This window comes from Archocentrus centrarchus, chromosome 22, assembly GCF_007364275.1.
Source record: "Archocentrus centrarchus isolate MPI-CPG fArcCen1 chromosome 22, fArcCen1, whole genome shotgun sequence".
Lineage (NCBI taxonomy): Eukaryota > Metazoa > Chordata > Actinopteri > Cichliformes > Cichlidae > Archocentrus > Archocentrus centrarchus.
The window spans coordinates 8279679-8298154 of NC_044367.1; the positions used below are offsets into that span (position 1 = coordinate 8279679).

General features: G+C 40.2%; 1 pseudogene; it reads right to left on the bottom strand.

Moving 5' to 3' along the window:
* Positions 1-18476, bottom strand: part of LOC115772692 (neurexin-3a-like) — a 311850-nt pseudogene that overhangs the window by 169481 nt on the left and 123893 nt on the right.

The window sequence follows — 18476 nt, forward strand, 5'->3', positions numbered from 1 at the left end:
CCTAATTCTTGTGTGTATTTATAGCCTATTTCCTTTGTTTTTGTTTTGTTTTTTCAGGTCATTGGTTAACCTCTACTCTAAGCCTGGGTTTTGCTGTTTATTTGTTTATTTTGGCCCTGTATGATTTCAGTGAGAGGAAAAATCTTTAAAATGGTATCTCAGGTTCACAGCACTGGCCTTGAGCATAGAAGCCCCACCCACCTGATATTCAAACGTTTGTGAGGGGCAGTCAGTCAGAATAAAATTGACTTAAAGGCTAATGTGGCTTGTTCCAGCCAGAGGATGCACTGAAGGGCTGCATTAAGACTCAGTATAAGGTAAAAAAATTAAAATTATGGAGTTCTTCTTAATATAAATATTGAAATGTTTGTAATAGCTTCAATTTTATAAAGTGTTCTTGGGTAACTTCTACTACATGATTAAAATATCCAAAATTCTTTCTTGAAAAAAATTGCAATAGACTCACAGATTTCCAAAATTTACAAAGATGTGACCCCCTAATTGTTTAAAAAGATGTAACTAGTTTTATCCATCTCTGCTTAACTTCTGGCACACCAGTTAGCTTTTGAACACACACCAAATCAATTTATTGTATTTTTTTGTGTTGTTCTCGCCAAAAGTAGAACTAAGTAAATGAATAAAGATGAAATTACTTCTAAATTAAAATTATTTATTAAAAGTACAAAAAAAAATTATAATACTAATAAGTAGTATTGGTGTTATAACATGCTGAACTGTAACAAAGGAATATTTCCTCTGGAAAACACTGTCAGTGCTGCTCATATCCAGCGTTGAGTCTGTGAGCTCGTCCTTTGTGTTTCTTTGTTGGCTACAGTACACAGGAAAGCCAGAAGCCTCCGTGTGAGTGGTTGATGGAGGTGTAATGACAATGACAATTATAGCAATTATGTGTTATTGTAGGCCATTATGTATTTTGTAGGTTTTGAGATGTAGGCTTTCTTTGTAATTGCTGGCTTATGAAAGCCATAATAATCATGGTCCCGCCAGCTGCAGGAGCTACCAAGGGCAACCAGTACCTGGTGCCATGGTAACAAAACATTTATCCATAATGCTGCTCAGTGGATGGCGAGGACAAGAGCATTGGCAGCAGGCAAATTAGCCCTAATGGCAGGGAGTGGAGGACGAGAAGGTGCTGGACAGCAGACAGAGGGAGAGCTGGTGGGTGCTACAGATATGTGGGTGGGTGGGCCTGTGATTAGGAGGTGGGCAGAATACAGAATACATGTGACTGTATAAGGGAGTATGTATGAGGATAATCTTTCTTATAGTGTTTGTGACAGGTGTGCATCAGTGGCTGCTATGTAACGCTTTAGAGGAAAAAAAGTTTTCACATAGAGAAGCACTGATGTAGTTACTTCGTTTTACTTGAACATTAACACTGAGTAACCATTGCAACACACGGCCAGATCCTGTTTCTTATGTGCATTAACGCTTACCTATTAAATATGCAGCCTTAAATGGTAAAAATTAGAAATAGCAGTACTAGCAAAAGTAGGAAATGTAGGCGATTAAACAAAATGCAGTGACATTTACTTTACCTTTGTGATTTTACAACATGATGCAATGAATTATTATGACAAAGATATTTTCCTTTGTTAAAAAGCTTTCATTAGATTAACAACATTTTCATTTGGATCTACCAGAGGGGTGTACTATGAACTAAGTTTGATGTTTCTTTGCGTTACCTGGCTTGATGAGATAATGAGTTTCACAACAGTGGTTATCAAGTTTCTTTGTTATTCCAGGCTTTCTACTTTAGGAACACTCACATACAAGGCAGCATTTGATTTACTCTTCTAAACAAGATATAATATATATATATATATATATATATATATATATATATATATATATATATATATATATATATATATATATATATATATATATAATATGTGTTAAGGCAAAACCAAGCACAAGTGCTGCAAATGAGGAGGCTACAGAAAACTGTTAATTTAGGAAATTAATAATTAATTGTTTTTTCATTCAGTAGCCAAACCTAATAACTGGTTGTGCGAGGATTGCAATCAAGCATTTGCAATAACTGAGTCTTTCACATCGCTATGGAGGAATACTGGCCACTCTTCTTTGAGAAATTGTTTTAATTCAGCTGAATAATTAATTAATTAATTCAGCTACGGTGGAGTGGTTTGAAACATGATGGTGTAAGGTCAAGCCAAAGCATCTCAACTGAATTTGAGCCAGACTTTTACGCTGATGGATTTGAATCTTGTTGTTTTTGAGCCTGTATTTCAGATCATTGTCATGCTGAATGTGCTTGACCTTCAGGGGACAAACTGATAGCTCAACAGTCTCTTTCAGAATTTCCTGGTAGAGAGCAGAATTCATGGTTCTATCAACTACAGTAAGTCATCCACGTCCTAAAGCAGCAAAGCAGCCCCAGACCATCCCACCATGTCTGCTATGTTTTTTTTTTGTTTTGTTTTTTTTTACAAAATGCTGTGTTAATTTGATGCCAGGTATAATAGGATTCAAACTTTCCAAAAAGTTCAAGTTTTGTCAGGTCAGTCCACAGAATATTTTCCCAAAAGTCCTCAAGATACTTTTTGGGAAATGTGAGACGAGCCTTTGTGTGGTTTTCATCCACAGTGTTTTTTTTGCCTTGAAACTCTCCCGTGGGTGCTATTTTTGCCCAGTTGCTTTCTTGTTTAATCATGAACACTGACTTTAACTGAGGCAAGTGAGGCCTGCAGTTCTTTAGATGTCTTTTTTTTTGTGACCTCCTGGATCAGTCGTCAATGCACTCTACTTCACTTTGTTACACGGTTTCTATTGAAGTGATTGCTTTTTTTCTTTTTTTTTTAAAGCCTGTCTGGTCTGGGAGCTTTTGCAATCAGAATTGTGATCTGAATGCAAGATGAGCTCTATAAATATTCTATAAGCTCCCCTTCTTAGTATGTATATTATATATATATATATAAATGTGTGTTTGTGAGAGAGAGACTAAGAGAGAGAGAGAGAGAGAGTGAGTGAGTGAGTGAGTGAGTGAATGAGTGAGTAAAAGAGTGTAAATGTCTATTTTTGCCATGAAATGCACTTAACAATGAGGGTGGACCCAAGGCCACACATGCCATTGACAGCCCCATGCCCACCCAGAAGGAAGAGTGAGGCCTCAGATGGAGCCCCACAGCCAAAGGGTAAGAGTCCCAAAGAACCAGAGGCAAGTCACCCCAGCACGGCGGACAGTGGGGCCCCAGGGCCGCAGGCACCCGAGGACCCCAGGAGGACCCCTTCTCGATGCAGACTGGAGGTCTGCATCGAGAAGTAGGTTGTATAAATATACAATATATTTTGGATTATACTGAACCCCAAGCTCTCTGATGGAGAGTCACTGGAGAGTGAGCGTTAGATGTAAAGCATTAGAAAAAAAAAGTGAATGGGTGAATAAGGCATGTTGTATGAAATGCTTTGAATGTTCAAATAGTGTAGAAAATTGCAATGTAAGAAACAGTTTATTTACCACAGAGTAAAGGAAAGGAAGGTGAAATAAAACTAAGAAAACCTGAGAATACAAACAAGCTATAACCAAGAACAGAACCCAGGTAACAAAACTAAAAAAACCTGAGGATACACCTACAACACAGGGTAAATTAAACCAGATATCAAGAATAAAGAACTAAACACAGAGGCAATACTACTCAGTTAACACGCAAAGATAAAAAACACAGAGATGGAGACAAAACCAGGCACAGAAACACAAGGGAGGCAGGAATATGCAAGGTGGTAGTAACCCAAAAGTAATCCACAAACAAACAAAGGCTACAGGCACAAATAACAAAACAAAAAGGAACCTATTCCATGCACCAGAAGATTATTAGAAAAAGAAAAAAAAAAACAGACACACACACACAATCACAATATACTGAAAGGATTAAATGTAGAACCTCAAAATAAATCACACACACAATCTGGGACGACATTCCCACTATGATACATAAGGGTTTAAAAGTACTAGTGTGTAAAAGTTAGCTGGCTCTGTTTGCAGAAATTGAATGTAATAGAATTCAAGGTTCTAGCCAGAAAAAATTCACAGGCTGGCGGTATTGGACAGGAGAGGGAGACAGGCGCAACAGTACATCAGCCCAGCGTAGCGCCGAGTGATCAACTGCTAGCTTGATCCCTGGAATGACATTTTCATTAGTATATAATCAGTTGCCTTCCTTTCACACCAACCAACAGTCAAAACAGATGGCCACCCTTCTTGAGTCTGGTTCTAGCAGAGGTTTCTTCCTACTGTTAGAGAGTTTCCCATGACTGCTTTCTCCCCAAGAGCTTGCTCAATAAGAATTTCTGAAATTTCCTCTATAACATTATATGCCTTTATTTTACTATATAAAGTGACTTCAGATAGCTTATGTTGTGGCTCTATAAATAAAATGTAAATGAATTATGACAGTGAATTATGACTTTCCAAGCTATTTTGTTCTGTCATATTGCATTGACTTTAGTTAGATAAATTGTTTTTAATATTTTGGCTGATGAAACTCATTATTATTAGCATAACATACAGCCTTTATATTTACATAGAGCATCCTCTTCCATGTTAGTGGTCTTCTATGTTAAGCCTAGAATAGTCAAACCACATCCACTCTAGAGAGGGCCATGTTTTTACATTAGAGTGATGGCCACTGCAGGTTTTCCTACATGTCTAGAAAGGAAGGGGTGAGAGAGTTTATTGCAGTCTGCACCTTCACCACTACGTGCCACTAACTGCTACACTGGCCTTTAAGTCACCAGATTCCTACAGTATATTCATAATAGTAGCACAAAGTATTTCATTAAAAATAAGATGAATATGTGGAATAGGATGTGGTAAACTATATTACTTGGTATATTAAGCTGCAACAAAACAGTTTAACTGTGTGCACCAGCCCACAGTTTATGTGTCCTGTTTTTGCTACATGACACCAGTTTTATCCTTGATCCTGTGTTCTTTGATGGGGAAATAAAGATTTTGATGATTTTGATTATATGTGAATATGTGTGTGCTTCTGTCCATGCTCGTATTTGTCAGGGGTGGGTGGTGCAGGGAATTGCACACATGCCCAGCATGACACAGAGCAGGAAGTAGGCCAGAAGGGGATTAAATAGCTACTGGGCCGCTTCCCCCTCTCCTTGCAGTTACATGAAGCTGCGTATTCTGTGTGTGTGTGTGTGTGTGTGTGTGTGTGTGTGTGTGTGTGTGTGTGTGTGTGTGTGTGTGTGTGTGTGTGTGTGTGTGTGTGTGTGTGTGTGTGTGTGGCTGGTTGTTGAACAGTGACAGAGAAAGCCAAGCCCCTACTGTCACAGTACTCTTCCGCCAGTTAGTGCAAAAGTATTACATCATCAGCTTGAGGGAACAATATTTATCTGTCTGTCTGTCTGTCCATTGTATGTTTTTTTTCTGTACTGATTAACTCAGTGAGCTAGCGTTTAGATTCTTAAAATTGCTATAAAATGAGTAAAATTGGTACATCCTTTCAAGGCTGTCATTTTTTTGTCAGCTCTGCAAAGTTTACAATTAATCATGATGTATGCATGTATATGGCCAATGTGAAATTTGCCTTATGAACCTGCTGAGGTTTTCATGCATTTATTTTTTTATAATTTTTTTAGTGCAGTAATAAGGTTCTGGAAACCATGAATGAATGAATAAATATATATATATATATATATATATATATATATATATAAACAACATTTAGCACTTAAGTAGCAAGAAACAGGAGGCTGCACACAACAGTTCTGTGGGTAGAATTAAAATAAGTCTGGGAGCAAGATTCTGAAATGCTGCTTAAAGTAAATTTTATTTATTACAACTTTTAAAATGGCCCCTAACAAGCAAAAGGCAAAAACAATAACAACAGGTATTTACCTCCTTGAGACAGCCCATGAAGTTGTTGCTGACTGGAGAACCTGGCAGGTCAGCTGTGCTGGGACTTCCACCAACATAGAAGAAGTCATCAGAACCCAGCATGGTGTAATCTTCCTGGGTGTAGCCTGTAGTGGTCAGAATCCCATCCACTGATATTGTCACCTGGCAAAGATGAATTAAAAGGTAAAGTGAGCGTGGAAAAAGGACTTCTGCTGTTTAAGACATTTATAATTAAGAAACACTCGGGTGTTTCTTAATTATAAATGTGAAACTGAGTTTAACAAATAAAGACATTTGCCAGATTATTTTTTTCAGTCAGTAGATGTTATCTGTGTGAGTGAAACTATTAGGAGGTACAGTATACAGGGTTAGTAAAATGTCAAAAGAATGTGTTAACTGGGTGATATAGCTCCAAGCAATGACAAGCATGCATTAATATTCATGTATCTCTAATAAATTCCAAGTTTTTGATTTGATTTTCTGTTGTGCCTAAATATGTTAGGAAGGAAAGAAAATAATACAGATATTGTGGCATGCAGGAGCAGATGAAAACACCCACAAACCAGGAGAAAGGGAAGAGAAGACAAGCTGGGCACACAGAGTGGTAGAGTCCAGACCACATTGCAGGATATTGGAAAAATGTAATGAAGTAATATTGTTGAGCCTTTAATTTGTTATTTTCTATTTCTCCTGATAAGCTCTATAGTTCAAAAAGATGTTATCAGAGTGTATTTATTAATTAGAATTTCATATAAGGATAATGGAAGATTAGTAGCCTCAGATACTCTAGACTTAAATCTTCCCACTGCGTGCCTTGCATGCCAACAACTCAACAAGACCACTGAACTTGCAGTTTGATTTTGTGAATTAAAACATTTTAACTCTCTTTGCATGAACCTTTGTCATAATTATCAGAAAAAATCTTAAGATATGGCCACAAAGATGTTTCCAGGGGTCACAGTGACCTTGTACTTTGGCCATCAAATTGTCAACAGGATTAGAAGCAAAGCATTAGTTAAGACAAGACGCAGACTTAAATTTAGCAGTTAAAACTGGGACATTAATTGATAACAGCAGCCCTCAACATCAATCCACATCAGTTGATGGTTCAAGGGACCAGCATGGCCGTGCCTATGCAGAGCTTTGCAGACTGGCATGAGCATGTTGTGACTGTGTACTGTCACCAGGGGGCAGTGTCAAAAAATATGTGGAACCACAGGTCTGTGGGCTACCCCTGAATATCTTTGTGCTGTTGTTGGTCCTTTATTTTAGACCCCGCTGTAGAGATCAGTTTCATACTATACAAAGATTTTTGGGGGGGGGTTTGTAGCAAGGTGAAGCTGAGTATTAAAAATAATGACAGCTGTCCAGTGCAGCAACTGTCTGTGTCTCTTTTCTTTTTCTTTTTTCTTTTTTAGCTTTGATTACTTTTTATGCTTCTTCCTCTTCATGGTGAACTCCAGTCTCACTACCTTTCTCTTCAAGACAAATTTTCAGTCAGTCAGGATTCTACCTAAACACAATTCACACATCAGTGAATTTTAGACCAAATGGACAGTTATCGGTGTTGTAGTGTAGATTTGTCTCTCTTTGTTTGTTGTAGCACACATCTGGCCTTAGAGTTTTTCTGTTATGAGTTGCCATTTGGGTATGCCAAAAAGGTGAAAGATGTAAACTAGTGGTGGACGCAAGATTAATTGCAAACATTAGAGAAGTAAAAGGATACTGGTGACCAAAGAGAATAACAATGGAAAGTGAAAATGTGAGTGAATTAACCTGCTAAAGACAGATGGCCTATGATTTAAAACCCATTTCCTTGTTTTAAGAGGAAAGGCATCTTGAGGTACAAAAGTCAGAAAAGAGTACACAGCAAACCAAAGAGATGATAATAAGAATGATATCTACCATACAATGGAGTTTGTTTACCATGGCATATCCAATGCCTGTTTGCTTTGCAGAAAGATGGGGTAGGTAAAACAAGTTTATATGAGTGAACAGTGGGTTTGTTAATACAAAGCAAATCAAACAAAAAAAAAAAAAAAAGGTCAACAGAAAGTGTAGCCTACAATGGCTGAGGCACTGCAAGCAAGGTTGAAATGAGTGCAACAGAAACCAGGGCTGAATGGACAGTCTTGTATGTATTATGTATGGACTGTATTTAATTAGTCTAAAAGGTTTGAAAAATATGTGTGATATGATTCACAAGACAATTAAAAAATGTGTACAATGATTTGTGAGTAATTTGGGGTACTTATAAATGCGTGCCCCAATCCACACACAAAGCAATTTGAACACATGTAAAACTATTTTACAAAAGCATGTCTCAAAACCTGAATAAATAAAGATAAATTACACACATATTTTTAAACTCAACTTCACAAATCTGATCATTTTCACTTTCACAAAGGTTCCTGTGTTTACAATTTACTATTTGTGATATTTGTTTTCAAACACTTACAGAAATGTTAAATGTATGTACACAAATTGTCTGATATGCACAGATCATGAGAGGTGCATGTAAAAGGACTGGTTCTTACAGAGTGCTTTTTTTACTCTACATAAGCACTCAGCATGCCTCATTCACCTATTCACACACTGATGAACTGGAACACAGGGGTTTAGTATCTTGCCCAAGAATACAGGCAGGGATTGAACCACCCATCTTCCAATAAGCAGATGACCTGCTCTACCTCCTGAACCACAGCCACCCCTGTGGGGCTTCTTTATAGGCTGTGCCCCGAGAAGGTCTATGCCAGCGTGCTAGAAAGGAGAGTTTGTCCATTAGTCAAACCTCAGATTCAGAAGGAACAATGTGGTTTTTACTAGGGATGCGCCGATACGATATTCAGTATCGGTATCGGTCCGATCCTGGCCTAAATTACTGGATCGGATATCGGAAAGAAAGAAAAAATGCAATCCGATCCAATCCGATCCGACCTACGTGTATTACAGTGCTCTTCTTCTTCTTCTTGTGGGTTTGCGGTTGACCAAACCAGTTTAGAGCTGCATTACCGCCACCTACTGGAATGGAGTGGATCAGGAAATAACCCCCTCAGTTCTCCGTCGCTGCGACGGATTCCTTTTGACACTGAGCGATCATCGCTGACATGTTTTTCCACACCTCCACCGCTCTCTGCTGTGTTTGTGTGTTGTGGTCGCTGTGCTGAGAATTTCAGCAGTTATTTTTTTCTCTACTTCAGCTCTCGGACATACTGCTAGCGAGCGCCCTTCCCCGTCAAAATATTTTTGATACTTTAATCCCTGATTAGAGACTAAATATGGACCTGCAGTATAAAGGTATTTAGGAGAATGCTTGTGACTATAAAGCATTACAAGATTACGCTCACGCAGCGCCCAGTTTTTCAACATAAACACTGATAACACAACAGCAGCAGTCAGCTGATTTACGTGCAGTCTGTCTGCACAAGCGCAAAGAGGCGGAGCGGTGAGCTCAGATGGAGTGGACAAAAGCTTTTCTCCCTGTAACCTCCATTAAACGTTTATTGGGAAACAGTTGGAGATCCTTCATCAACCAACTGATCAGTAAGTGAAGAAAAGAGAACTTTGTAGCTGCTCCATCCACCCTGTTTGTTTCACACAGGGCAAAACTGCAGTACAGAAGTTAAAATATGCAGATGAACTGTTAATGTGAAAAAAGTATTTCTTATCCAGTTACTCGGGTAATTGATGGAATAATTGATTGAATACTCGATTACTAAATTAAGCGATAGTTGCAGCCCTACTGAAATTTGCAACATACCATAAGCCAATGCATCACCTTCTCACAATGGAGCAACAGGATTCAGGTGATAGAGCGATTGTTGTAAGTAAGTAAAGTTTATTTATTTAGTGCTCTCCACAGACAGAAAGGCGCTTTACAATAATTAAAACACAATATCAAAAACCCAGATAAAACACCATGTTAAAAACATATTAACATTACCATATTAAAAAAAAGAATAAAAATAAAGTCAACAGAAAGTCTGGTTAAACAGAAAAGTTTTCAACTGTTTTTTTTAAGACACAGAGTCAGCTAAATGGAGCTGGAGTGGTAAACAGTTCCAGAGCTTTGGTGCCACCGCCTGAAAAGCTCTGCCCCTCCCTGATTCTTAGTCTTGTATGTGGGATAACTAAAAGATTTTGATTTTGTTGTGTAACAGACTGTTCACTTATGTAAAATGTATCCAGGCATTTGAAATCAATTGTTTGTTTGTTTTTTTACTTCAAATCCTCTAAAAGCACAGGCCTATGGTTAGACCAGTGATATCAATTTGTTCAGCGTCCAAAGTAAAACAACAATGCTGTGGCATGCCATTTATATAGACTATGAACTGTATTTGAAAAATAAAACAAATAAACACATTAAAAAAGACCCAGGAAGTCTGCAGTAGCGGTTGGTGGCATTATGAAATTATAAGGCACTTTATTAATCTCCTTTCATCCAGGAGATTACTGTTTGACTCCTGTGTGAAACTTGGTTTAATATAATATTTGTTGATATGTATGTTTGTTTTCACACCCTCTTTGGTTTATTTTATTATTTTTTATGGTGTTCATTTTAGTACCAAAACTACATGTCCGAGTTGATAAACAAAATGTGACTCACATTAAAAAAAAGATCCTTTCACAATATTAGCTTTTTGTGTATTTTCTTGTCTTTTCTGCTTTAATATGTGAGTGGGTGGCTGAAGAAAGTGGGCATACAAAGGAAACCAACATTTACGTACAATAACTGCAGTTCCTATAACACCCACTTGGGGCTTGCTCTAAAATTATCAACTTCATCCATGAAAATTACAGAAGATCTGGGCTCCATAGCTAACTTCCCTTTTCATAACAGCGGTATAGAAATGTTTTAACTCATCAATTTCAGTAGTGCTAATACTTATAGTTAGGGGTGTGGCCACTTAATTGACTGGCGAGCTGACACAGGGAGCTTTAGTCAGCAGCTGATTGCTGTTTCACCTCAGTCCATTGAAAGTCATGCAATCATGTGATAAAAAATGTGATGTGGTCAAAATGCAAAATGTGGGGTCTAGAAACCAACTGGTAACGTCACAGTGGCTCAATATTTGTTCTACAGTCTATGGTTGAAAAGAAGTGACTGTGGAAAAGCAGAAAAATAAATGGCAAAGATGGTTAATTACAAATGTATTTCTGAAACATCCCCTCAAAACATCACTGATGCAGTTTGGTGGTATGTGAATGAATTTATTTTAGGAAACAGGGCTTAATTAATGTGTAAAAAACTACCCAACAGTGATGCATTCAATTCATGACTCAAGTCAACAGCAGAAGTAGCTTTTTTGCTGGCTAGTGGTAGTCAGTAGGATAATGGACCATAGCCTGCCCATAGCGGACCCACTATGGCGGTCAGCATGTTATCATGCTTGCTGTGGAAACATCCATACAATTTGTCAAGTACGGCTAACTGCTGCAACTGACATCTTCACATCAAAAAGTGCACCTCTGTGCCTTACCTGCCGGAGGTTGCGAGTCACTTTGACGTCATGCCATGAGTTGTCGTTGAACTTCCCATTGACTGGTTCCACGATGGCTTCAAACGCTCCAGAGCCCAGGTTGATAACAAGAGAGACAGCTCCATCCTTTAGTGCCAGGTTAACGTAATCAGCTGATTTGCCCGTGTGAAGGATAAGGCCGTTGCGCTGCCATGTTTTGAAGGACAGCGTAATCTCATCGCTGCTGCTCTGGATCGGGTTCTGGGAGAGATCGTAGCAGAAGTACTCTGAGCCACGGAAAGTGGCCACATTCTCTTCTCTTGCTATAGTAAGAAAAAAAGAGTTGTAGGGAAGAGTATATTTCAGTAAAGGATAAAACATAACAATAACTGTGTTTTTCAGTAGACAACTGCACATCTAGTGCAAACGTGTTAGGTATGTGAATGTTTCATGAATAATCTGACATGGATAATAAACATATTGCCAGTGTGGCAGCGGCTGTGGACACCCATCTCCCCTATCTGTCTGTTCTTCACTGGATGGTTGTTCCGAAAGCAATTTCGTTATATTATGACGGAATGTCGTTATATAATGTGTTGTATAATGATTAATTTCGTTGTATGTATAATGACAATAAAGTTCTATTCTATTCTATATTCCTTCTTTTTACCAGCTCAAACGTGTTTTTATTTTCAAGTCTGAAGATAACTAATATGGTTACACTTTCTCATATGCTATTTACTATTTATTTTTCTTACTTGCTCAGCAATTGGGTGTACATTAAAGGAAAAAAGAAATAAAAAAACAGGTTGAATAACTTGACATGGGTCAATTAAACAAAGACATACTTTTAGGAACATAAAAACAATATTCGAGTGACGGTCACTGTATAAATTGTCTAGAAAAATGTACCTTTGGAAATACTGAACATGTAACAAAGAGGAATGTATGCAAGACCACAGAAAGCTGCCATATCAGAACAGCAAAGGCATAATCGTTTCAATGAAATTGCGTTTCCTGTCAAACACCTTGCAACACAGTTGCAACAGATGCTCCAGTCAGGTGTAATCTGAGAGATCACATTCAATTAACTTGCTGTCTCTTAAGCAAAAATGCTAGCCACTGTGCTCAGATAGAAATGCTGCTCCTTGCATTTTAGTGTTTCAGTGACTGCTTTGCACTTCAGAGTACAGATTTCATGTTTCCATATGGGGTGTTGTTTAGAAAAAAATGGCCACTGTTTTCATCTCACACAAATACTCCATACATCTGTTTCTCAAAGAAGACTCCATCCCACACACCACAGACTACTCTCAAAATGTAAAGGAGAATGTATGCTTTAGTGTGTTGTTCTCCAGCATATGGATGCAAAACCATGTTTCTGTTAAATCTAGGAAACAGAGTATAAAAAATTAATAAAAGTAAACAAAAAAACTGATTGCAATAAAAAAAAATGTCAAAATGAAATATCAGAGTTTTGAACAGCTGAAATCCATCAATCAAGAATTAACACACTACAAAAAAATTTTAAGTTACGAGTCCTCAAAGTACATGTAAGTAGGTTGAAATTTGACACTTTTTAAGTAGCTAAATAATTTTTTTTCTCCAGCATTTTTGATCCTTCAGAACTTCTTCAGTACCACAGATAGTCAAATGAAATTTTCAGACATGAAAAACACATTTAAGCTCTGTTAAAAACTGCCACCAAACAATTATAGTATACTAATAGTATACTGATAAATGTTACAATCTAAAGCTAAAATTAGAGGGTTTTTTTGTTTGTTTTTTTTACCTCCTTCTGGTCAATTTTAAACTTTTTTTTCCAAACAAGTATTGATACTGGTATTGGTATGCTTTATCCAGAGTCACCTGGGAAAGAGAGTGCACTCTTTTTTAGATCTGAGAATTATGTATCAGAAATGAAAAATCATCTTTATAACGTTCTAAAATTACTTAAATACAACTTCAGATTAACAACAACACATAACATTACAGTGTCACTACTGGTAGCATGAGGCGATCCCCGGACCTTACAGAGGTTGCACAGGTAGTCCAACTCCTCCAGGACGATACATCACTACGTGCCATTGGCAGAAGGTTTGCTGTGTCTCCCAGCACAGTCTCAAGAGCATGGAGGAGATTCCAGGAGACAGGCAGTTACTCTAGAAAAGCTGGACAGGGCCATAGAAGGTCCTTAACCCATTAGCAGGACCGGTATCTGCTCCTTTGCGCATAGCAGAACAGGATGAGCACTGCTTCAGCCCAACAAAATGACCTCCAGCAGCCCACTGGAGTAAATTTGTCTGACCAATTAATCAGAAACAGACTTCACGAGGGTGCCCCAACATCCTCTAGTGGGCCCTGTGCTCACTGCTCGGTACCTTGGAGCCTTTGCATTTGTTATAGAACACCAGAATTGTCAGGTCCACCACTGGCACCCTGTGCTTTTCACAGATTAGAGCAGGGTCACCCTGAGCATGTGTGACAGATGTGAAAGCGTCTGGAGAAGCTGTGGAAAATGTTTTGCTGCCCGTAATATCATTCAGCATGACTGGTTTGGTGGTGGGTCAGTGATGATCTGGGGAGGCATGTCCATGCAGGGACACACAGACCTCTACAGGTTAGGCCACTGCACCTTGACTGCCATTAAGTATCATGGTGAAGTCCTTGGACCCATTGTCAAACCCTACACTGGTGCAGTGGGTCCTGGGCTCCTCCCGGTGCACGACAATGCCCAGCTTCATGTGGTGAGAATATGGAGGCAGTTCCTGGAGGATGAAGGAACTGACACCACTGACTGGCTCCCATGCTCACCTGACCTAAATCCAATAGAACACCTCTGGGACATTATGTTTCAGTCCATATGATGCTGTCAGGTTGCATTTCAGACTGTCCAGATCTGGGAGGAGATCCCCAAGGACATCATCGGTAATCTGATTAGGAACATGCCCCAACATTGTTAGGCAGGCACACAAACACATGGGGTCCACAAACTACTGAGTACCATTTTGAGTTGCTGCAATGAATGGCAAAATGGACTAGCCTGCAGCATCAGTTTCATGTGATTCATGCACAAACATGGATAAATATAGCGCAGATCCACTCGGCTGGACAGGTGCCAGAAATCTGAGGAGACTAGGAGGAAACTAGTAAACCGCATGGGAATACAAAGTGAGGGGGGGAGCGACAAAAAAGTTTCTGGAAATTCACAGGAGGAATCGAAAATGTTGAACAGACCAATCATAATCCTTGTGGACTGCATTGACCTGATGTGCAGTTACATTTCTCAAGAGGTGCACGTCACGTTTTGTTGGAGGCTATGGTGTAGGTTCCAGATGGGTTTCCAGTTACATATGTAGGCCCTGCAAAGAACCGAGTTAGTAGTCTAAATCAGGCCTAACTCCATTTAACGCAGTAACCTACGCTGTCCATCAAAGTGTCCAGTCACATTAGGCAGGTCGTTGAATTTACACGCAAGGGATTTATGAATACCTGTTCACGTAAAATTCAGTTATTTGCTTGGATTATGTTTTTTCTTGTGTGTGACTTTTGACATAAATATAATTCTATAGACTTTGCAATTATCTGAAAAAATCATCTGATCACTCTTCATAACATTCTGGAGTATATGCAAATTGCCATCATAAAAACTGAAGCAGCAAAGTTTGTGAAAACTTTTGTCATGCTTAAAACATTTGGCCACGACTGTAGATATCCAGCATGATTTTTTTCTTAATGAGATCTGGTGTGTTTTCAAAATATTCCTTTAATTTTTAATTTTTTGGGGGGTTTTTTTGAGCAGTGTATAAAACATCTCTGTTTTATAGAAGTGATGATACATTTAAAGGGGAAAAAATCAATAAAAGACTGCCATCACCAAGAAAGGTAACTCGAGTCATTTTACAGAATTATGGAATAGTAATGAACTGAGAATGAATATAACTTCTTTATGACTGAAATGAAGATGAAGCAAGGAGATTTTTATCAGGCCGTTATGGTTTTAATGGCATCAGTAACCTGTTCTATTCGGAGCCTTCATTTGATGGATGAGCTTGAATGAGTCCTGCAAGGGGAAATCCATAAAAATGTCAGAAAGACAGGTGGCAGGAGAAGCTATGGCCACAGCAAATGTCCCTGCTATTTGAAAGGTAAGGGGATGCTGTATACCATGAGTGACAAAGAGCCAAATTTGTGCCTTTGATCACAAATTTGCCTGTTACCAATTTTAAAATGATCCTAAATTGATTTTTCAGTCCACAGTTATACCTAGTGCTAACATATAAAAAGAGACAAATTAATATACACATGCACAAACACTCATACATGGGCCTGATAAAAGCATGATTTGGCACCAGCTCAGGTGAGAGCATTTAGAAACTCCTGGGGGGACCATCTGATATCCCTGTTCACTTGAAAGATAGCAAAGGAATGATTCAATTCCCATTTATCTGAACAACTTTCTGTCTTTGTGTGTGCAAGGCAGTGAGTGCTGTAAGGCAGAGGAGAGGTTAGTTTGCAGGGGTTTCACTGAAAATAAAACGACTGAGATAATGCAGAGGAGAGTATGCTGGCAGAAGAGTGGAGAAGAGTGAGGAATGCATTATCTTGAGTTGCGCTGAATATGAATGTGATTGCTAGATCCTTCCTTTTTGTCAGCGTAGGGACTGTAAATTATAACTGAGTGAGAGAGGTACATTATTTTGGGGGGTGGGGGTGGGGGTGATAAAACAGCATGCATTATATGCCACTGGCATATCGAATGGTGCTCATCCGCAACATTAAAAAGTCTTCAAGCAGAGCCAGAACACAGGAAGTGGACACACTGGAAAAGCACAAAATGGCTGCCTTATTCCTCCATTTGTAACTCTCTAAAACATGTATCCACTTGTACTGTATATAAGGTTTAAGGCTGATGTGATTCCTGGACTAAAGCTTGCGTAGAATCTCTGGGACCTTTAACAGTAGTGGCTGAATTATGGATGACAGCTGACAGTGAAACTGCACCATATGATGCGGAGACAGTGTTGTTAAAAAAAACTGTACTGTGTCAACACATAAAATAGTAGCTCACTTATCACAAGTGCTTCTGTCTAACATAAATGGCTCTGAAGAGACCTTAGGTAAGCTATTAAAAAGTTATTAAAAAAATAATTTGGGGGTTTTGGTTTGTGCCTGAGATTTAAATTTAAAAACAGATAGCCGCTGTTATAAAATGCAGGTGTGTGGTTGAAAGAAGTGGATATTTAAGAGCTAGATGGAATACAGAAATTAAAAATATCATGGAAGGGCCAAAAAGTCAGGTCTGTCATGGTCCTGGGCCGTCTGCCCAGCATTTTGTGTTTAGTTCTGTCTTCCCTGAGTTTTGTTGTTTTTCAGTTGTTTTGATACGTTTGTTCCCCTCGTCCCTGTCTCCCCTGCTCCATGTTCTTGTCATGATGTCTTGTCCCTGACCTCCTGTGTTTTCATGTTGAGTTTATTCCTAGTGTTGTGACTAGTCTGTGTCTCTGCCCCGTGTCTGTGTGCCAGTCCCCCGTATGTAGTCTGCGTGCGCCTTGGTTAGTCACTTCCTGTATTATTTTGACAGTCGTATGTTCCCTGTGCTTTGTGTTTAGTTTTGCTTCCCATGTTAGTTTCATTTGCTTCACCTGTTGTTCCCTGCTGTTTCCTCTTGCCCTGATTACCCAGTGTGTACTTAAGCCCTCAGTTTTGTTTTGTTCTCTGTCGCGTCGTCTTCAGTGTTCCCTCGCTGTGTGTCTCCCTGCTCCTCCTCAGGTTTTGGTTTAGTTCCTTCCCCGTATAGGTTGTTTTGTATTTTTCCAATAAATCCTGTTTTTTTGAGTCTGCATCCTGGGGTCCAATTCTGCCTGCCACACACACCCGCCATGCCAGAACGACGCGACCATTTCAAAGACCCCGCGGACTCAGACCTGTGTGAACGGCAGCTAGCTGTGCAAGCTCACCTGCAGGAAGTGGTGAGGAGGAAGCCGTGGCTGGCTCCCGAGTACGAGGGACAGCTCCGCCGCTCTCACCGCGCTTGGGGAGACTCCAGCTGGGTTAAAGGGTCTCCGCGTCAGAGCTTGCCGCTCTCTCCACCTCCGCCGCCACAGCCCTGTTCATCAGCCGCACTGCAGCAACCGCTCGATACCACTGCCCCACCTCTGCCCCAGCCTTTAGGGATTAAGCTGGGCGGGTTCTCCCTGGCATCGGATTCGCCTCCACCGGCCTCGTCATGCCCCAGCACACCTCCTTCACGACCCGCTACGCCGGCACGTAAGCGGAATTCCCGGCGCCATAAAAGCCGAACGGAGCCAGCAGCCAGGGATAAAATGACAATGGACTCTCTGCAGTTTTCAACCACTTCCGACTCCACCACTGAATCTGTCCCTCCTTTCCCCGGCTCGTCAGACATGATTAACCACACTGCTCCACCGTCCTTGACAGCCAGATCAGACATTTGCAACAAGGCATCCAAGCTCTGTATCCTGTGGTTCCGGCTACCCAGTGAGGAGCTGGGGAATACCATCGCCCACAGGATACATGACATGTTGACAGAAAACACCTGGCTTATGGATTCCTTGCCCCGGCTAACCCAGTGTTATGCGGAACAAATACTTCATTCCGCAGCCCTCACTTTCCCCTCCGTGTCTCCCAAGGTGACTGTTTCCAATAAACCGGCTAAAGAAAAGACTGTGTGTTTCACACCTGGACTCAACCCTGACGCTCCATCCTCTGTGCCTCATGCTCCTGCACCCGTTTCTGTTCCGCGGGTGGGAGCACCAGCGCCTCAGTCACCAACGCCGCTTGTAACAGTCACCCCTCAGCCACTTCAGTCAGCAGCAGCTCCTCCCCAGTTACTCCCGTCTCAGTCAGCTGTAGCTCCAGCCACCTCCCAGTCTCAGTTAGCTGTAGTTCCGGCCTCCGCTCAGTCTCAGTCAGCCTCTGCAGCTCTCCCCGCTTCAGCTCCCTCAGCTTCAGCCCCCTCGTCCTCAGTCACCTCAGTCCCTCAGGTCCCCGTAGTCCCTCAGGTCCCCGTAGTCCCTCAGGTCCCCGTAGTCCCTCAGGTCCCCGTAGTCCCTTACTCTACTCCCACTTCTGGTCCCTCAGTCCCTCAGGTCCCCGTA